Below are 21447 nucleotides of genomic sequence, written 5' to 3' on the forward strand. Positions count from 1 at the left end.
TTGATTCTTGTGTGTGTGTGTGTGTGTGTGTGTGTGTGTGTGTGTGTGTGTGTGTGTGTGTGTGTGTGTGTGTGTGTGTGTGTGTGTGTGTGTGTGTGTGTGTGTGTGTCTGATGTGAAGAAAGTCAATCCCAACTTCAAGAAAAATGAAAGTTTTAGTAAAAACAGCCTGAGCAACATTAATGGGTTCGAGTAGAGACTGGCTGTCTGGGTCACCAACACACTGCTCACTTCACCACACTAACAAATTGCTTTTGTGTCACAGGTTTCAAAAGCCTCTGCAATGACACACCAAACATGCGGAGGTGGTGTAAAATAAAAGTAAGAAGAAATACCAGTCCAGGACTGAAAAAAAAAAAGTGGGAAATTGAGGACCTTGACATGTAAGAATACGTCACCAACTCCCATGCCAGACAGTCCCACTATTTGGTCGCAGTCAGGGGACTCTGACAGATGTGTGAAAAGGAGCTGTGGGCATCTGGGAACAAACACAAACTGCCCTTTTTTAGGATTTGCGTCACACGTCCTGCTCTCAGGGCATCACATACAGTGCCTTCAGAAAGTATTGATGCCCCTCGACTTATTCCACATGTTGTTGTTAAAGCCAGGAATTCTAAATGTATCAAACATATATATTTCTTCACCCATCTACACACAATACCCCATAATGACAAAGTGAAAACATGTTTTTAGAAATGTTAGAAAAAGTCTTAAAAATCTCATTAAGATAAGTATTCACACACATTTGCTGTAACACTCGAAATTGAGCTGTGCCTACAATTTCCTTTGATCATCCTTGAGATTTCCCAACAACTTGATTGGAGTCCACCTGTGGCCAATTCAAGTGCTTGGATATGATTTAGAAATTAACACACCAGTCTATATAAAAAGGTCCCACAGTTGACAGTGCATGTCAGAGCAGAAACTATACCAAGTGATTGTCCGTAGACCTCTGAGATAGAATTGCAATGAGGCATATATCTGGGGAAGGGTATAAAACAATTTCTAGATTGTTGAAAGTTTCCAAGAGCACAGTAGTCTCCATCATTGGGAAATGCAAAAAAATAAAAAATAAATGGAACTACCCAGACTCTGCCTAAAGCTGTCCGACCAAACTGAGCAACCGGGCAAGAAAACCCAACGACCACTGACAGAACTACAGACGTGACAGCACACCAGGAGTTAGCTGAAAAGCCACGTGACAGCACACCAGGAGTTAGCTGAAAAGCCACGTGACAGCACACCAGGAGTTAGCTGAAAAGCCACGTGACAGCACACCAGGAGTTAGCTGAAAAGCCACGTGACAGCACACCAGGAGTTAGCTGAAAAGCCACGTGACAGCACACCAGGAGTTAGCTGAAAAGCCACGTGACAGCACACCAGGAGTTAGCTGAAAAGCCACGTGACAGCACACCAGGAGTTAGCTGAAAAGCCACGTGACAGCACACCAGGAGTTAGCTGAAAAGCCACGTGACAGCACACCAGGAGTTAGCTGAAAAGCCACGTGACAGCACACCAGGAGTTAGCTGAAAAGCCACGTGACAGCACACCAGGAGTTAGCTGAAAAGCCACGTGACAGCACACCAGGAGTTAGCTGAAAAGCCACGTGAAATACAGATCATAAGGCAAAAGATTCTGTGGTCTGATGAGACAAAATATTTACTCTTTGAGCCTGAATGCAAAGCACTATGTCTGGAGAAAACCAGTCACAGCTCATCACCAGTCTAACACCATCCCTACCGTGAAGCATGATGATGGCAGCATCATTCTATGGGGATGCTTTTCAGCAGCAGGGACTTTGAGACTGGTAAGGATAGAGTGAACAATGAATGGAGGCAAATACAGGCAAATCCTTGAGAACCTGCTTCATAGTGCAAACGACCTTAGACTGGGGTGAAGACTTATGTTCCAACAGGACAATGACCCCAAACATAGTCAAAGCAATGCTGGTATGGCTTCAAAACAAGAATGTGAAAGTCCTTGAGGGGCCCAGCCAAAGCCCAGACTGGAATTCCAGAAAAACTTGAAGATCGCTGTTCACCGCCGCTCTCTATCTCAGCGATTGAGAAAATCTGCAAGGAAGAAAATCCCCAAATCCAGATGTGCAAAGCTGATAGACATACCCAAGATGGCTCAAAGTTGTAATCACCGGCAAAGGTGCTTCTACAAAGTATTGACTCAGGGGTGTGAATAGTTCTGTAAAAATGTGTTACATTTTTTATAAATTAGCAAACATTTCTAAAAACATGTTTTACTTTGTTTTTCCTGCACTCTAACCCATAATGACAATCAATTGAATCAATTTTGAATTCAGGCTATAACAACAAAATGTGGTATAAGTCAAGGGATATGCATACTTTCTGATGGCACTGTACTTTATGCATCAAGTGTTTTTACCTCGAGAGACACATATATGCTCCTAGCCCTCTGACCCAGACACATAGAGTACAGGGAAAAGTCCTTTCAACAAATTAGCTACAAGCTGAACCATTAAGCATCACATAGTTGATTCATGTTCAACAAACAAGGAATACAGTCTTTAATGTGGCTATCAAAATGTGGACAAGAAATCATATTCTAATATAGCCCTATTTTAATTACATTATGTCATCGTAGCCTCAGATATGTGAGGAAACCTATCGACTACCCTTATTAAAGCAGTTAAAATTGTAACACCGTTGCACCTAATCAAACATGTTGTCAGACTATTACATGATGGGCAAAGCTCTTAATGTGCTGGAATTACTGGTCATCCAATTCAACCAAATCAGTGGGATTTTATTGGAGAATATAGACAAGAGAAGAGGCTAGAATGTAAAGTAATCTTCAAAGCTTCTCGAGTTCCTCTTCATCTGTCACTGCTTCTTCAATATTTTTCTTTCTTTGCCTTTTCAAAGCACATTTGGACAGAGAAGATCGGCTACTGAAAAAAAAAAGGAGTGCCTCAACAACAGGGAATATTAGTGAGCCACTGATTGGAGCGTAGGCCCATACACACCAGAACCCTTCCTGTAATGAGCACCGTGGGTAACTGCGCCAGGGGCTTGGGGTACAAGACGATCCCTGGCTGCCGGCCCTGGGTGGCTAGCCTTGCAGGACTGCTTTCTCTCAGTCTCAGGCAGCCCCAACTTTAGATTCACCGAGTGTACCCAGGCCTAACCCCATGGGCTCGGTGCCATTTCACATTCACAATGACAGACATTGTTTGGAGCAGATGATGACTGCCTGAGAATCCGGTCCTTGCTCAGGCATGAGGGGTTAGCAGACTGAGACTAATGCAGGTTTTCATGGCCTTCCCTTCCTGCCTCCACTCTTCTCCACTGTACACCGAAAAAGAAGTCAGGGTGGAGTTGGGAATATTGAAACAGAGGAACGGGTTGGCTCATGGGGTTTGGTGGAAGTAAGATGGAGGAGCAGCATTTTATGTTAAAGCTCAGACGAATAGAGATACAATATGAAATAACTCTTCAAAAACCAGATGTGGAGGACACCGATGTTTCCTGTTCCAGCTGTTCATGTGTTGCCTTATTGCAGTAGGCCCTACATGCAATCAAGCTGTCTTTAAACTGCCAAGTTTCTTCCAGAAAATTTAGAGAAAGGAAAAAGTGGAAAGTTGGTATAGAGCAAGAAATATGCTCATTATGGCATGCTAGACCCAGATTATGTTCCATTAGTCAGCCTCTGTATCTAAGGTACTGAGATAGTTAACCAACTGGTGGGAGTCTTCAGACTAACTACCATCATCACTGAGGTCGGTCTCACTTCACTTGAAGTCGTAAATGTTCCTGAATCACCATAGCGTTTGACTGTCTGGGGGTATGGGTTAGAGACTATGGTTTAGGTTTACAGATTGACTTGTTTAATTAGCATTGGATAGGAATCACACGGGTTGCTAAGGCAATCCAGGTGATAACAGCCATTACAGAAGGAACCATGCTTACTGGATAACATAGGCTAGATTATTTCATTTGTAATAAATTAGTAAACCTGTTTTTCCTTTGTCATTATGGTGTAGTGCGTGTAGATTGATGAGGGGGAAAAACTATTGAATCCATTTTAGAATAAGGCTGTAAAGTAACAAAATGTGGAAAAAGTCAAAAGGGTCTGAATACTTTGCCAAATGCCCTGTTTCTATCACAGAGGGAGGGACAGGACTAAGAGAATCTTCCACATGGATGACCTAAGTTGAGATACTCGGTATACCTTAGAAGTCTCACATGGGCGAGAAATCGGTTTCTGACAACACATACATGAAGAACATAAATATTGCTTTCTGTGGGACAGTATCAGTACCGCACATATGAAAGAGAACACTAACCCAAAAGCTGTAGCCTCTCTGTTAAGTAAATAAGGTAAGGACAAACAACATTCATGAAGAAAAAAAAAAAATGGGGCTAAAAAGAAGCATTGGTTGGTTCAACGGTTTCAGTCACCGTTTCCAAAGGAAAAGCATAACCACAGCCTTCTTCAGAAAGCAGATTTCAAACTGCGTCTAATCAGACACCAAAGTTCCCCTTCATCAGAATTTGAATTAGTGCTGGAGAGCTGGCAACTGCCATCCGTGAAAACAGACACTACAAAACTCTGACGGAGATGAATCAGAGAAATGCAATCAGGGGCGGATGTAACATGACAATGAGAAGTAAAACACTAAGTTTAAAAGCGCCACCGCTTTGTGACAGCCCTGAATCCGTTTGACTGAGGAATTTGAGATCCTTAGTGCTGATGTTCTATCACACAGGAGCATTTGTCTGAGAAATGTAATATTCCATGAATGTAGAGCACCACAAACACTAGAGTGTGTCAACGTTACCATGGTAAGACTGAAAAATAAGATTCAAATCCTAACACCGTGGTCCTCTCTTCTCTTATTAGTAGGCAATAAAGGTCAGTCAGAACCCAAATGCTGTTCAGTTCACTGCCTTCATTCAGTCATTAGTTTATTGCAGTCACAATTCTTGCTTGCTAAAACTGTAAAATATTATTTTATGCACAGATTAAGGGCTACCATGAAATGGTACAACGGAGAAGCAATTTCCAAAACCAACAAGCAAGACCACTGAAAATACAACCAATATACATTCAAATGCTGTGAGAGAATCATATCAGAGGCATTCTTCAGGCCATCCACCACATTGTCTTCATTTTTTTTGTACATTTTGTCGTTTAGCAGACAGACACTCTTATTCAGAGCATTCGTTTTCATAAATCTTTTCCCATACTGGTCCCGCAGGGGAATGAAACTCACAACCCTGGTGTTGCAAGCGTCATGCTCTACCAACTGAACCACACGGGATTAATTGCACAGCATCCCAATGAATGGGGTACTGGGATGGTTCACCTCTGTCTCAGAGGCAGAGTTAATACAAAACATTAGCAATCTGAAGGGCCTAATCCAGCACAATCTGGGGAGGGTCAGGGAAGTGTAATCCTAAATCTCTAATCCTGTTTATCTAGACTGGACCAAATGCGCAAACAAGTGGCAGATGAATGTACAGACATACAGAGCAGTGACCACAACTTGGTGTCCAACATGGACTACTGCATTGATGGATCCAGAACCCATTTTCAGTAAACCAAATTAAATCTGTCCAAGACATCAATGTGAACCAGTGAATAACATTTGTCAATATACCCTCAGCCTACAACGAGAACACAAGTGCCTATCCTATAAAACCATACAATCCCATTTCTTATCGATGGAGCCACTCTGAAGGAAAGTGTCAGCCACAGTACCTTGTGAAGCGTGTCCATCCTGTGAAGAGAACTATCCTCCAGGGCCCTCTAGCAGCCTGTGTGTGTGTGTGTGTCCCTGCCAGGATAGCCTCTGTGCTCCTCCAATCTCCACTCTGCTAGCTAGGGCTGCTCCTACCGCTACAGGCGCTCTGCTCTACTCTCAGAGCTTCAACTCCACTTCCCCACCATGCTCAGCTCTGTCTGAGCTCACACACAGCTGCTTACGTCTGGTGATGAACGCACAGTCAACCAGCCAACCCTCTGCGCCAACCCAGCACAAACTGTACCACTACCATCACACCTGCTGTGTCGCTCCAATCCCTCTGCCAGCCCCTAGAGAGTACTTACTTGGCGAGAGCGGGTGCACCCCCCCACCCACGCACTGCATGACCAGTGTTTGGGGTGAGCTGCGAGCCCACCACGCTGCTTATCTAATGTGCGTTTTTGTCCGCGTGCTAATCTCCTGTTTCACTGGGACGGCGCTAACCCCATGAGCTGTACCCCTGACATAATCCCCCCATGGACTGACTCCGGCATGAGGGTAAGGGGATTACTTCCCGTTTGGAGGTGTTTGTCTCCTGACATTAAAAGGAAGGGAGGGCGGGGGACAGGGGAAAAGTCTGTGTTTTCAGAGATAAAGACTGAGGGAAGCTGTGGGTCTAAATCCAATATGATACACCACTGCACGCCGCAATGTAGTTTACTTCCAAAGCGCTTCTGAAGCAGCACAGATATGAAACATGAAAAGGCCAGTAAACTGAAACTGTAACAGTCTCTCCAGAATTCCAGTTGCATCCAACAAGCACTTAGCGGTCATAAAATGCATAATTTAATTGGGTTTCACTCAATCCATCTGTGATTACTGTACATTCAAATATTGTGCCCACAGATGGCCTTAAAGGCTGAGAGGTAGTGAGACTGTAGGGCCGCCCGATACAGGCAAAACATTACATTTCGATATACTGGTAACTGTCAAAATAATGGAAACACTTGAGTAAAATTAGCATTACAAAGTACATTGAAAGCAGGTGCTTCCACACAGATGTGCTTTCTGAGTTAAAAGGTTAAGCAATTAACATCCCATCATGTATATATACACATGATGGGCAGGCCAATGCTTGGCAGGCCATTATTTTGGCTACAATGGTTATGCCCCCATAGAATGACAATGCACCCATCCACAGGGCACGAGTGGTCACAATGGTTTGATGAGAATGAAAACGATGTAAACTATCTGCCATGGCTGTCTCAGTCACCAGATTTCAACCTAATTGAACACATAGGAGATTCTGGAGCGGCGCCTGAGACAACGTTTTCTACCACAATCAAAAAAACACCAAATGATGGAATTTCTTGTGGAAGAATGGTGTCGCATCCCTCCAATAGAGTTACAGACACTTGTAGAATCTATACCAAGGCACATTGAAGCGGTTCTCGTTCGTGGTGGCCCAATGCCCTATTAAGGCACTTTGGGCGGCAGGTAGTCTAGTGGTTAGTGTTGGGCCAGTAACCGAAAGGTTGCTAGATCGAATCCCCGAGCTGACAAGGTAAAAATCTGTCATTCTGCTCCTGAACAAGGCAGTTAACCCACTGACCAAAACGGACATTACACGGTGCTTCTGTGGCGTTTTAAAAATATTTAATGCGATATACACTACCGGTCAAAAGTTTTAGAACACCTACTCATTCAAATGGTTCTTCTTTATTTTTACTATTTTCTACATTTTAGAATAAAAGTGAAGACATCAAAACTATGAATTAACATATGGAATCATGTAGTAACAAACAAAGTGTTAAATGAAAATGTATTTTATATTTGAGATTCTTCAAAACAGCCACCCTTTGCCTTGATGACAGCTTTGCACACTCTTGGCCTTCTCTCAACCAGCTTCACCTGGAATGCTTTTCCAACAGTCTTGAAGGAGATCCCGCATATGCTGAGCACTTGTTGCCTGTTTTTCCTTCGCTCTGTGGTCCGACTCATCCCAAACCATCTCAATTGTATTGCGGTTGGGTGATTGTGGAGGCCAGGTCATCTGATGCAGCACTCCATCACTCTCCTTCTTGGTCAAATAGCCCTTACACAGCCTGGATGTGTGTTGGGTCATTGTCTTGTTGAAAAACAAATGATAAGCCCAAACCAGATGGGATGGCGTATTGTTGCAGAATGCTGTGGTAGCCATGCTGGTTAAGTGTGCCTTGAGTTCTAAATAAATCACTGACAGTGTCACCAGCAAAGCACTCCTACACCATAACACCTCCTCCATGCTTCACAGTGGGAAATACACATGCGGAGATCATACGTTCACCCACACCGCATCTCACAAAGACACGGCCGTTGGAACCAAAAATCTCAAATTAGGACTCCAGACCAAATATCAAATTTCCATTCGTCTCATGTCCTTTGCTCGTGTTCCTTGGCCCAAGCAAGTCTCTTCTTATTCATGTCCTTTAGTAGTGGCTTCTTGGCAGCAATTCAACCATGAAGGCCTGATTGACACAAGTCTCCTCTGAACAGTTGATGTTGAGATTCGTCTGTTCCTTGAACTCGGTGAAGCAATTTCTGAGGCTGGTAACTCTAATGAACTTATCCTCTGCAGCAGAGGTAACTCTGGGTCGTCCTTTCCTGTGGCGGTCCTCATGAGAGCCAGTTTCATCATAGCACTTGATGTTTTTTGCGACTGCACTTGAAGAAACTTTCAAAGTTCTTGACATTTTCCATATTGACTGACCTTCATGTCTTAAAGTAATGATGGGCTGTCGTTTCTCTTTGCTTATTTGAGCTGTTCTTGCCATAATATGGACTTGGTCTCTTACCAAATAGGGCTATCTTCTGTATACCCCCCTACCTTGTCACAACACAACTGTTTGGCTCAAACGCATAAAGAAGGAAAGAAATTCCACAAATGAACTTTTAAGGCGGCACACCTGTTAATTGAAATGCCTTCCAGGTGACAACCTCATGAAACTGGTTGAGAGAATGCTAAGAGCGTAATAAAGCTGTCATCAAGGCAAAGGATGGCTATTTTTAGAATCTCAAATATAAAACACTTTGTTGGTTACTACATGATTCCATACGTGTTATTTCATAGTGTTGATGTCTTCACTATTATTCTACAATGTAGAAAATAGTAAAAATAAAGAAAAACCCTTGAATGAGTAGGTGTTCTAAAACATTTGACCGGTAGTGTAGATATTGCACATGTCAATATTGCGATTTGTGTGTCATGACTCCTGTGAGGATCCAAAAGATCAGGTTACAGTAGATAAGCTGTACAGAGCTCTCCCTCTCCCGCAGATGGATGGATGTGTGTTTTATGACACCTCATGTCAATCGTAAACCATAGGCAGCAGACAATTCCTTTTGGGGCCTAGTTTGGATGATCGGAATGCCTTAGTGTCTTATGAAGAGTTTACCGTCCAAAACTACAACATTAAACCATGGACACTTGGACAATATAGTTCAACATCTGAAATTTGGGACTGATGAGAGAATATGGAAAATGTATGTCTATTTTGTGATGTCATTAAAAGTTGCATGAAGACAAAACATTGTAACTTGAAGAGTTTTCATACTGTGTATATCAACTTTACATACTGTACGTTGGAAAATATCCAGGATAAAGAGAATGTTTTTGTGACGATAAGATTGTGATTTTAGTTCTCTAATGAGATCATAGTAAATTGTGATACCTTTCCCAGGGAACCCAGAGAGCGTGTCAGCCTGACGTAAACACCCCCTTTTTTTCCCTCCAGAGGGTATCAAGCGTTTGAGTTAAGAATTAACTTAAATGGTTAACGTTTAGCTTGTTTTGTTGATTTAAAAAGTCACATAGTGGCTCTCGTTCAGTGTGGGCAATCATTTTTGGCTCGAGGGCAACATCGGGATTTCGAAATTCAACAGGAGGGCCTTCCTTCGCTGTTTTTTTGGGGGGACGATTTGTTCTTCTAGCCTAAATCCATTTGTGGGCCGTATTTTGCCCAGTTCTTTTCCAGCCAGACAATGCCACTTCCCTCATCCGCAGATAAAACATGCTGATCCTCATCTCCAACCCCCTCACTCTCTGTCACAAGTATTCCCCTGAAAGCAGAGAGAGGAAATTACTAGGGAACTGCAATTTTGCTATCCTGTGTCCACTTTAACTGGCTAAATTAATTCTGGGGAACACAACGCCAAAGCTATTACCATAAATCCAGGGGCGAGAGAAAGGATTGGAACACAACTTGTTTATATGTCTCAGACAGAGAAACCAATCTACATTGCTCACTCCTGTTTACCAAAGGCAGGATGTATATTTCACTAAACTTTGTCAGAATCTGGGGAGGCCATCTGTATTAAACCGTTCTGTGATTCCTATGGAAGTACCCTTGATGTCACATTACTGGGGATAATTGGAAGCGGTGTGTAATTACTAGTGCGCATGAACAGGGCAGCCATTCCGCGCCAAACCCAGATGCTTGGAGCAGCGTCGTCCCTCTACCCTTAAAGGAAAAATCCACCCAAAACCACAAATTCCTACAATTTAGTGTTAAATGACACAAATGTAATAAAAAAAAATTCGAAACAAATTTTTACATTTTGTTGTATGGTAGTAGCAACATGTTAAAATCATTGTGGAAATCTGTTACAGCTCAAGTCGACTACAAAACCCACAATGCAATGCTCTATGGGCTGGCTAGCTGTCTAGCTAGCAAATGTAGCTACACACAATAATACCATGTGAAGTAGCTAGTTAGCTATAAAATGGCCTAAACAAACTGCCCTATCAATTTAGGAGTATACAATCTCACCATGTTCAACCTGCAGATCGACGTGCCTCGCACAGTGGAGTCTGACAATCACAATGACAGTACAATGTCACCATGCCATGCAACTGGACTGACAAGGCAGAAAATAGGAGAAATGTGATGGACCCTCTGTTAAATTTCAAAATATCTTGAGGTAGGAATATCGCAAACATATGATTAATGGCTCGAGAGGCGAGTCATGACATCGGCCAGTATTGAAATCTGACATGAATGGTAGACGTTGTGGCGATCTAAAAGTCATATTCCTATTAACTTCTAGTGTAGTGAGGGCAGATTTATCGCTTCGTCATACTGGCCGAATTTCTGCCTGCTTGAACGGCAATAGCTCAGATACACATGAAATGACCCCAGGATAAAAACGATAGAACGCCACTCAGACGCACATAACCAATACAGTGCATTTGGAAAATATTCAGACCCCTTCAATTTCTCCATATTAAAAAGGTACCCACTGGCTGGGCCCCTCAAGGACATTCAGAGACTTGTCCCGAAGCGACTCCAGCGTTGTCTTGGCTGTGTGCTTAGGGTCATTGTCCTGTTGGAAGGTGAAACTTCACCCCAGTTTGAGGTCCTGAGCGCTCTGGAGAAAGCTTTCATCAAGGATCTCTGTTCTTTGCCAAGTTCATCTTTCCCTTGATCCTGACTAGTCTCCCAGTCTCTGCCGCTGAAAAACATCCCTCAGCATGATGCTGGCACCACGCTTCACCGTAGGGAAGGTGCTGTTTCCTACAGACTGAACTCTTTGGCCTAAATGCCAAGCGTCACATCTTGGTTTCATCAGACCATTGAATCTTGTTTCTCATGGTCTGAGAGTCCTTTACGTGCTTTTTAGCAAACTCCAAGCAGGCTGTCATGTGCCTTTTACCAAGGGGTGGCTTCAGTCTGGCCACTATCATTAAGGCCTGATTGGTGGAGTGCTGCAGAGATGGTTGTCCTTCTGCAAGGTTCTCCCATCTCCACAGAGGAACTCTGGAGCTCTGTCAGAGTGACCATCGGGTTCTTGGTCACCTCCCTGAACAACAAGGACCTTCGCCGATTGCTTAGTTTGGCCGGGCGGCCAGCTTTAGGAAAAGTCTTGGTGGTTACAAACTTCTTCCATTTAAGAATGATTGAGAAAACTGTGCCCTTGGGGACCTTCAATGCTGCAGAAATGTTTTGGTACCCTTCCAGAGATATGTGCCTCACCACAATCCTGTCTCAGAGGTCTACGGACAATCTCTTCGACCTCATGGACTGGTTTTTGCTCTGACATGCACTGTCAATTGTCAGACCTTATACAGACAGGTGTGTACCTTTACAAAATCAGGTCCAATCACTTGAATTTACCACAGGTGGACTCCAATCAAGTTGTAGAAACATTTCTAGGATGATCAATGGAAACAGGATGCACCTGAGCTCAATTTCAAGTCTCATAGCAAAGAGTGAATACTTCTGTAAATAATTATTTTTTTTATAAAATATTTTTGTAATACATTTGCAAAAAATGTAAAAACCTGTTTTTGCTTTGTCATTATGGAGTTTTGTGTCTAGATTAATTAGGGGATATTTTTTTATACCCATTTTAGAATAAGGCTAACGTAACAAAATGTGGAAAAAGTGGTCTGAATACTTTCCGAATGCACTGTGTAACATTCAAAATAGGTGAATCTTTCCTATAATTATGATGCGCAACATGGCATCATGGCCTGGATATGTATAGCTGCTTTAACTACTGACAGACAGCACCCAGAGATAGTGGCAGGCTGGGAAAACACACATATCACCTTTATTTCACAGGACACTGCTGCTTTTTGCTATGGTGGCCTCTGAACTTGAGTGAGATGTAGGCTACTGGCGTCGGAATTGTGGCAAGTCGCACCTAAAATCATATTTTCAGAGGTTGGCAGGGAACAAAGCCTACCTGCCATTGTTAACGAAATGACTGTACAGTTGTGGCCAAAAGTTGAGAATGACACAAATATTAATTTTCACAAAGTCTGCTGCCTCAGTTTGTATGATGGCAATTTGCATATACTCCAGAATGTTACGAAGAGTGATCAGATGAATTGCAAAGTCCCTCTTTGCCATGCAAATGAACTGAATCCCCCAAAAACATTTCCACTGCAATTCAGCTCTGCCACAAAAGGACCAGCTGACATCATGTCAGTGATTCTCTCAGTAACACAGGTGTGAGTATTGACGAGGACAAGGCTGGAGATCACTCTGTAATGCTGATTGAGTTTGAATAACAGACTGGAAGCTTCAAAAGGAGGGTGGTGCATGGAATCATTGTTCTTCCTCTGTCAACTATGGTTACCTGCAAGGAAACACGTGCCGTCATCATTGCTTTGCATAAAAATAGCTTCACAGACAAGGATATTGCTGCCATTAAGATTGCACCTAAATCAACCATTTATCAGATCATCAAGAAATTCAAGGAGAGGGGTTCAATTGTTGTGAAGAAGGCTTCAGGGCACCCAAGAAAGTCCAGCAAGCGCCAGGACCGTCTCCTAAAGTTGATTCAGCTGCGGGATCGGGGCACCACCAGCTTGCTCAGGAATGGCAGCAGGCAGGTGTGAGTGCATCTGCACGCACAGTGAGGCGAAGACTTTTGGAGGATGGCCTGATGTCAAGAAGGGCAGCAAAGAAGCCACTTCTCTCCAGGAAAAACATCAGGGACAGACTGATATTCTGCAAAAGGTACAGGGATTGGACTGCTGAGGACTGAGGTAAAGTCATTTTCTCTGATGAATCCCCTTTCCGATTGTTTGGGGCATCCGGAAAAAAGCTTGTCCGGAGAAGACAAGGTGAGCGCTACCATCAGTCCTGTGTCATGCCAACAGTAAAGCATCCTGAGACCATTCATGTGTGGGGTTGCTTCTCAGCCAAGGGAGTGGGCTCACTCACAATTTAGCCTAAAGACACAGCCATGAATAAAGAATGGTACCAACACACCCTCCGAGAACAACTTCTCCCAACCATCCAGGAACAGTTTGGTGACGAACAATGCCTTTTCCAGCATGATGGAGCACCTTGCCATAAGGCAAAAGTGATAAGAGGCTCAGGGAACAAAACACCGATATTTTGGGTCCATGGCCAGGAAACTCCCCAGACCTTAATCCCATTGAGAACTTGTGGTCAATCCTCAAGAGGCGGGTGGACAAACAAAAACCCACAAATTCTGACAAACTCCAAGCATTGATTATGCAAGAATGGGCTGCCATCAGTCAGGATGTGGCCCAGAAGTTAATTGACAGCATGCCAGGGCGGATTGCAGAGGTCTTGAAAAAGAAGGGTCAACGCTGCAAATATTGACTCTTTGCATCAACTTCATGGAATTGTCAATAAAAGCCTTTGACACTTATGAAATGCTTGTAATTATACTTCAGTATTACATAGTAACATCTGACAAAAATATCTAAAGACACTGAAGCAGAAAACTTTGTGTAAATTAATATTTGGGTCATTCTCAAAACTTTTGGCCACGACCGTACTATCCTGTATGTAGTGACACTTCTGCACAGATCAGTATGAGACCAAGGTCTTTACATGTTTAATTAATCATCCCTGGTATTGTATTGACATCCTAGACATTGCTGTGCCTTTGACCTGTCTGGTGTATAATGCACAACAACTCTTTACCCAGCTTCCATCTGGCTGAGACAAGCCAACCAACACCAGCTGAGTGATGCCAGGTAGTGCCCCCCAGAGGAAGATCTATACATACACACAAAAGTAAACTTACCCTGATCCCACCACAACTTTACATCCAGCTCTATTGATTGGAACCAGCTGCACAAATAGCACACACGTACATGTCTTTACTTCGACTTTTCTGTGTGTTTTTTTTTTTAATGTTTAAATAAGCCAAGGGGAGCTATCTGTTCCATGGCTGGTAATTAGATTAGGGCTAACATAATTGAGACTAACTGGATTGCACGGGCGGGTGTGTAGATCTGTTTGTTGTGTGAGACATAGGATGTTTTCCCAAAACCCTGTTAAGAAACTCAAAACCTCCCCCTGTTCATTAGCCCTGAAACTCAGTTAATCATTTTACTTCCTGAAAAGGACCCACTACCTCAGTTACAGGATTTCCATTAGCCAGCAAAACAACTTTTGGCCCCTCCCAAAAATGAAGACGATAAAGTGTTGCCCGGCCAAAATGAGCGGGAGAAATAAAACCCCATTGTAAAATAATGCTTTTTATTCATTGATGGAAATACCAGTTGATGTAAATACATTTGACCGCCATGCTTATCGGTCTATAGGTTAATTTGCATAATTTACTGGAATTAAATTGGCCTGTGTATTTTCATTAGTCAATATGCATCTTATTTATCCAAAACAACTATCACGTGTACAGCATACAGCACCTATTTTGAGTAGGATTTCTCCTGCAGCTTGTCAGCTGGTTGCTGTTTGAGTATAACATGCTTTCATAAGCCCATTCACTGTGCAGCAATTCTAAACACAATCGCGTGTTAAAAACAGTTTTGGTGTACGATTAAGAAGAGCTACTATTTTTATATCTCAACTGGTAATTGAAGTGCGGCTCCCATTCAGCATAAACATCAGCGCATCACCCACCACTTTACAATGTGAGATGGAAGCAATATGCATTTTGAAAAACATACATAACTGTTTGAAACCTAAATTTAATATTATGAGGCATGTCTAACAGTGCCTTCAGAAAGCATTCACACCACTTGACTAGATTGAATTTTATTTCACACCCATCTAAAACACAATACCCCAGAATGACAAAGTGAGAAAAAAAAAACAGAAACTTAATTGTTTTAAATACAGAAATCTAATTTACATAATTGTTCACACCTCTGAGTCAATACTTTGTAGAAGAACCTTCGGCAGTGATCACAGGTGTATATCTTTCTAGGTAAGTCTAAGAGCTTTGCACAACTGGATTGTACAATATGCACTTTATCAAAAACATTTTTTAAAGCTCTGTCAAGTCGGTTGTTAGACAGCCATTTTTAAATCTCGCCATAGATTTTCAAAGCGATTTAAGTCAGAACTGTATTTTGGCCACTCAGGAACATTCAACGTGGTCTTGGTAAGCAACTCGTGTATATTTGGCCTTGCGTTTTAGGTTATTGTCCTGCTGAAAGGTGAATTTGTCTCCCCGTATCTGGTGGAAAGCAGACAACCAGGTTCTCCTCTAGGATTTTGCCTGTGCTTAGCAATAGTCCGTTTTTTTTTAAATCCAAAAAAGCTCCCTAGTCCTTGCCAATGACAAGCATGTCCATAACATGATGCAGCCACCACCATGCTTCAAAATATGAAGAGTGGTACTCAGTAATGTGTTGTATTTGTCTCAAACATAACAATTTGTATTCAGGACAAAAAGTTAATTCAAATTGCCACATTTTTTCGTTTTGGAAAAAAAATCTGTACAGGCTTCCTTCATTTCACCCTGTCATTTAGGTTAGTTTTCTGGAGTAACTACAATGTTGTTGATCCATCCTCAGTTTTCTCAAATAACACCCATTAAATCCTTGAGCGGTTTCCTCACTGGATCATAAATTAATCCATACTAGCTTGAATGTGTGGCCGCTGTAAGACTACAAGGTGAAAATTATGGAGAACATGTGCATCCTACTGTTCATCCCTCTAACGTTCAGCGGAGAGCCAATTTACTAAATATATTTTGGTCCCTGCTGGCACCCGTAGACAGACACACACACTTCCTCATTAATCTTCATTTGGGAGAGGTGGGGGAACAGACATCACCTTCTAATGGTAACTTTGTTACAACTACCATGAAAAACGACAACTGAATAAAAAATAAAAATAAATGTTCCAAGAGGACACTTAATTCATTCTAGAAGAATGTGTGCATTCCTTAACCCGGGGCAGGAGATTACTAATCATTCCATCTTAAAATGAAAAGAAGGGGACATCCACAGCACTAGTGTTGTCAGCTTCTATAGCTAGCTGCAGAAAATAAACAGGCAGTGAATGGAAAGATGAGTGTGTGTGAGGGGGACGTATAGAAGGGTATAGTATACTAGGCCCAGGGTGAGGCGGTGAGAAAGGTTTAGGAGAGAGGGGGAAATACTAAAGAAAGCCGAGAGTGATACATCAGCCCGTCATGGACCAAGCGTGGGGGAAGGCAGAGTTTACTCTTGTGGATGGTAAAGGAAACCAATAGGCTTGGCCTTCCCAGAGATTCATCACGACTCGAGCACTACCAATTAAAAACGGCAGGAGCTCTCGCAGCCATTGATCTTTTCCAGGAGAAACCTTTTTGTTACACCTTCATTGATGTGTATATACTGTATGTTTACAAAATAGCACATCTGGGGGAAACCAACAACTACAGACAACTATTATTCTACCGTTGTATGGAGATAACAAATACATGACAGCTCGGCCTCCTGGAAACCTCAGTCCACGGAGCATACCATCACACACACACACACACGGACACCGAGGGCCCCCCCCAAAAAAGTGAAATACCAGTGGAAAAAACAATCTGTGCTGACAACCACAGCAACAGAGGAATTAAGAATAGTTGAGGAGTTCAGAATTGTCCCATCTTTGGCATCGGTTAAACAAACACAGACTTAAGAAGCGATTCAATTATCACTAGCTAACAGATGTTAGACCGAGCATTGGCATACCTACCTGCTTTCCTGTCCTTACTGCTTTAGGTGGTGTGTACACAGTCTACCTTATCCCGCACCTGCTGTCTCGACCTCAAGGCTCAGCTATGAAAAGCCAACTGTAATTTACTCTTAAGGTGCTGACCTGTTGCACCCTCTATAACCACTGTGATTATTATTTGTCCCTGCAGGTCAAATACGAACATTTGAACATCTTGAAGAACAATCTAGCCTTAATGGCCATGTACTCAATCTCCACCCAGCACAGCCAGAAGAGGACTGGCCACCCTTCATAGCCTGGTTCCTCTCTAGGTTTCTTCCTAGGTTCCTGCCTTTCTAGGGAAAGGCACTGTGCTGCTACATCTGCATTGCTTGCACTTCGTGGGATTTTAGGCTGGGTTTCTGTATACACTGCGTGCACAATTATTAGGCAAGTGAGTATTCTGATCTTATCATTATTTCTATTCACATTTTCGAACTCCAAACCATATAAACTTCAATGCTTATTGGATTTAATCATTTTCAGGTGATATGTATTTGTGTAATGAGGGAGGGTGTGGCGAAAGTGAATAACACCTTATATCAAGGTGTGCATAATTATTAGGCAGCCTCATTACCTCAGGTAAAATGGGCCAAAAAAGAGATTTAACTGACACTGAAAAGCCAAAAATGTAAAATGCCTTTCAGACGGATGCGACGCTCTTTAAATAGCTAAACTATTGAGGTGTGACCACCGGACATTCAAACGTTTTGTTGCGAATAGTCAACTGGGGCGCAAAAAACGCATGGGGAAGAAAAGGCGCAAATGAACTGCAAAAGACTTGAGAAGAATTAAACGTCAAACTACCAGGAACCCATTATCCTACAGTGCCACCGTATTCCAGAACTGCAACCTACCTGGAGTGTTCAGAAGTACAAGGTGTCAAGTGCTCAGAGACATGGCCAAGGTCAAGAAGACTGAAACAAGACCACCACTGAATAAGATTCACAAGTTGAAGCGTCAAGATTGGGCAAAGAAATACCTGAAGACAGATTTTTCAAAGGTTTTATGGACAGATTAAATGAAAATGACTCTTGATGGACCAAATTGATGGGCCCGTGGCTGGATCAGTAATGGACACAGGGCACCACTTTAAGTCAGGTGCCAGCAAGGTGAAGTAGGGGTACTGGTATGGGCTGCTATCGTTGAGGATGAGATAGTTGGACCTTTCCGGGTTGAAGAAGGACTGAAACTCAACTCCCAAACCTACTGCCAGTTTCTGGAAGATTCTTTCGTCAAACAGTGGTACAGGAAGAAGTCCTCAGCACTCTAGAAGGCCATGATCTTTATGCAGGACAATGCTCCATCACATGCATCCACGTTCTCCACTGCTTGGCTAGCCAGCAAGGGCCTCAAAGATGCCTGAATAATGACCTGGCCCCCTTCCTCACCTGACTTAAATCCTATTGAGAACTTGTGGGCCCTTCTCAAACGTGAGATTTACAGTGAGGGAAGACAATACACCTCTTTTGAACAGCATTTGGGAGGCTGTGGTTGCTGCTTCAGCGAAAATTGATTGTGAACAGATCAAGAAACTGACAGACTCCATGGATGGAAGGCTCATGGCAGTTCTTGAAAATAAGGGTGGCTATATTGGTCACTGAATATTTTTGAAAGGCCAAAAATGTTATATAATTGTCATTTTGTGTTACACTTACTCTAAAAATTGAGAATCAACAAGTGAGTTGAGAGAAATTATTTTTGTAATTTAGTTGCCTAATAATTCTGCACACTAATAGTTGCCTAATAATTGTGCACACTAATATATTTCCCTGAGAAAGACAAAACTCACTTTTCCTTTGTTAAACATTCAGGTTTGAGGTTCAATAACGTTTTGGATTGACTGAGAGCATTGTGTTTGTTCAACAATAAAATTAATCCTGAAGAATACAATTTGCCTAATAATTGTGCACGCAGTGTAAGCACTTTGTGACATCTGCTGATGTAAAAAGGTCTATATAAATACAGTGGGAAGGAAAAGTATGTGAACCCTTTAGAATTACCTGGATTTCGGCATAAATTGGTCATAAAATGTTGTTCTGATCTTCATCTAAGTCACAACAATAGACGAACAGTCTGCTAAAACTAATAACACAAACAATATGTTTTCATGTTTTTATTGAACACACCGTGTAAACATTCACAGTGTAGGATGGAAAAAGTATGTGAACCCTTGGATTTAATAACTGGCAGCAATAACCTCAACCAAACGTTTTCTGTAGTTGCGGATCAGACCTGCACAACGGTCAGGAGGAATTTTGGACCATTGCTCTTTACAAAACTGTTTCAGTTCAGCAATATTCTTGGGATGTCTGGACAGACAGCCAAACATTCTCTTGTGAAATGTCTTGATAAACTTGGGACTTCCTTTTTCCGTCAGTGAGAGCAAGCTGTCCAGGCCCTGAGGCAGCAAAGCAGCCCCAAACCATGATGCTCCCTCCACCATAGTTTACAGTTGGGATGAGGTTTTGATGTTTGTATGGAGAAAAAAAAGGCACAGCACAACGTGTTGTGTGTTCCCTCCAAACAACTCAACTGCAGTTTCATCTGTCCACAGAATATTTTGCCAGTAGCACTGTGGAACATCCAGGTGCTCTTTCACGAACTTCAGACGTGCAGCAATGTTTTCTGGACAGAAGTGGCTTCTTCTGTGGTGTCCTCCCATGAACACCATTCTTGTTTAGTGTTTTTACGTATCGTAGACTCGTCAACAGAGATGTTAGCATGTTCCAGAGATTTCTGTAAATCTTTAGCTGACACTCAAGGATTCTTCTTAACCTCATTGAGCATTCTGCACTGTGCTCTTGCAGTCATCTTTGCAGGACGACAGCCCCTAGGGAGATTAGCATCAATGCTGAAATTTCTAAATTTTTAGACAATATGTCTTACCATGGACTGACTTCTAGAGATACTTTTGTAATCCTTTCCAGCTTTATGCAAAGCAACAACTCTTAATTTTAGGTCTTCTGAGATCTCTTTTGTTCGAAGCATGGTTCACATCAGGCAATGTTTCTTGTGAATAGCAAACTCAAATTTTGTGAGTGTTTATGGAGCAGGGCAGCTCTAACCAAAATCTCCAATCTCGTCTCATTGATTCGACTCCAAGTTAGTTGACTCCTGACTCCAATTAGCTTTCGGAGAAGTCATTAGCCTAGAGGTTCACATACTTTGTCCAACCTACACTGTGAATGCTTACATGACGTATTCAAAATAGACAAGGAAAATACAATCATGTGTGTTATTCGTTTAAGCACACTTTGTCTATTGTTGTGACTTAGATGAAGATCAGCTAAAATGTTATGTCAAATGTATGCAGAAATCCAGGTAATTACAAAGGGTTCACATACTTGTTCTTGCCACTGTACATTTGACTGATTGAATTTGACTGATATAGAAATGGAGTAAGTGCTGAAACCACAGGCATGGGCTGCTCCTCATGATATCCATTAGCAGGGTTGCCTATGGAGACTGCATACCAGTACTTTATTAAATACCAGATACCATACATTCTTCAGGCTGTGGTGAGGGGGTTGTCTCTCCCACAACTGTTTTCACATCCAACCCTCTCTGGCAAAGCCTCACGGGGTTCCTTAAAAATGATCCATGAGGCCTATAATCTGTACTCTACTGGCCTTGACATTTAGCTCAGTAAAACTGCTACAAGTGTAGACTTTTTGGTACCAAACTGAGGATAAAATAACTACGCTCTCACTTTAACGGAACACAGTGAATAAGAACAGAGGAGGAAATATAGGGCTGCATTCAAAAGTCGATTGAAGGTGCACAGCGGCATCTGAAACGTGTTGATTACATGCCAGCCCTTTCCCAGAAAGAGAGAGCGTGGTGAGATTTAGGATTGCATGTTTTCTAGAATCAGCAATTCAGTTCTGAAACACTAGGGATGACCTCGGGCTGCAGCACGCATCTCCAAACATCCAGATCAATGACACTCACTCTTGGCTTCTCCAATCACAACGCAGGGAGACTGCCCCACCTTTTCACTTCCACTCTATAATTCCTCTCTTACCCTGAGCAAACACACACCGAACAACAGCCCTCATCTTCATCTGAGATTGGCTTACACTTAGATCAGATTAAACTCAATAGCTATATATTTATATTTTGACCCTGAAGAATACAATAATTATTTAATCAGTAATTCAGAATGTGCAAGCCTTGCTTTGTCAGTGAGCAAAGCCAGTACCCCTGAACATTGACTCGGTACCCCCGAGCATGTGACAAATAAAGTTTTATTTGATTT

At 42.4% G+C, this 21447-nt stretch overlaps 1 protein-coding gene across 2 annotated transcripts in view; it reads right to left on the minus strand.

The window, feature by feature from the left end:
- The window catches only part of LOC115204527 (bifunctional heparan sulfate N-deacetylase/N-sulfotransferase 1), a 143186-nt gene that overhangs the window by 79365 nt on the left and 42374 nt on the right, over positions 1–21447 (minus strand). Inside the window, exon 1 of one of the 2 annotated variants that reach the window (XM_029770182.1) lies at positions 5736–6060. The exons of the other annotated variant lie outside the window; for it this stretch is intronic. The gene's annotated coding sequence lies outside the window, so the exon portion shown is untranslated. Of the gene's footprint in view, positions 1–5735; positions 6061–21447 lie in introns of those variants that run through there. 2 annotated transcript variants of the gene reach the window in all.

This window comes from Salmo trutta, chromosome 12 (genome assembly GCF_901001165.1).
Source record: "Salmo trutta chromosome 12, fSalTru1.1, whole genome shotgun sequence".
Lineage (NCBI taxonomy): Eukaryota > Metazoa > Chordata > Actinopteri > Salmoniformes > Salmonidae > Salmo > Salmo trutta.